Raw genomic sequence first — 1408 nt, 5'->3', positions numbered from 1 at the left:
GGTAGGATTTAGGGTTAGGGGTCAGACATGGTAGGATGAGGGGTCAGGGTTAGGGGCCAGACATAGTAGGATTTAGGGTTAGGGGTCAGACATGGTAGGATTTAGGGTTAGGGGTCAGACATGGTAGGATTTAGGGTTAGGGTTAGGGGTCAGACATGGTAGGATGAGGGGTCAGGGTTAGGGGTCAGACATGGTAGGATTTAGGGTTAGGGGTCAGACATGGTAGGCTGAGGGGTTAGGGTTAGGGGTCAGACATGGTAGGATGAGGGGTCAGGGTTAGGGGTCAGACATAGTAGGATTTAGGGTTAGGGGTCAGACATGGTAGGATGAGGGGTCAGGGTTAGGGGTCAGACATGGTAGGATGAGGGGTCAGGGTTAGGGGTCAGACATGGTAGGATTTAGGGTTAGGGGTCAGACATGGTAGGATTTAGGGTTAGGGTTAGGGGTCAGACATGGTAGGATGAGGGGTTAGAGTTAGGGGTCAAACATGGTAGGATGATGGTTAGGGGTCAGACATAGTAGAATTTAGGGTTAGGGGTCAAACATGGTAGGATGAGGGGTCGGGGTTAGGGGTCAAACATGGTAGGATGATGGTTAGGGTTAGGGGTCAGACATGGTAGGATGAGGGGTTAGGGTTAGGGGTCAGACATAGTAGGATTTAGGGTTAGGGGTCAGACATGGTAGGATGAGGGGTTAGGGTTAGGGGTCAGACATAGTAGAATTTAGGGTTAGGGGTCAGACATGGTCTATGAGGGGTCAGGGTTAGGGGTCAGACATAGTAGAATTTAGAGTTAGGGGTCAGACATGGTAGGATGAGGGGTCAGGGTTAGGGGTCAGACATGGTAGGATGAGGGGTCAGGGTTAGGGGTCAGACATAGTAGAATTTAGGGTTAGGGGTCAGACATAGTAGAATTTAGGGTTAGGGGTCAGACATGGTAGGATGAGAGGTTAGGGTTAGGGGTCAGACATGGTAGGATGAGAGGTTAGAGTTAGGGGTCAGACATGGTAGGATGAGGGGTTAGGGTTAGGGGTCAGACATAGTAGGATTTAGAGTTAGGGATCAGACGTGGTAGGATGAGGGGTTAGGGTTAGGGGTCAGACATAGTAGGATTTAGGGTTAGGGGTCAGACATGGTAGGATGAGGGGTTAGGGTTAGGGGTCAGACATGGTAGGATGAGGGGTCAGGGTTAGGGGTCAGACATGGTAGGATGAGGGGTTAGGGTTAGGGGTCAGACATGGTAGGATGAGGGGTCAGGGTTAGGGGTCAGACATGGTAGGATGAGGGGTTAGGGTTAGGGGTCAGACATAGTAGGATTTAGAGTTAGGGGTCAGACGTGGTAGGATGAGGGGTTAGGGTTAGGGGTCAGACATAGTAGGATTTAGGGTTAGGGGTCAGACATGGTAGGAT

This window comes from Salvelinus fontinalis, chromosome 8, assembly GCF_029448725.1.
Source record: "Salvelinus fontinalis isolate EN_2023a chromosome 8, ASM2944872v1, whole genome shotgun sequence".
NCBI lineage: Eukaryota > Metazoa > Chordata > Actinopteri > Salmoniformes > Salmonidae > Salvelinus > Salvelinus fontinalis.
Note: the sequence above shows the minus strand (reverse complement) of the source record.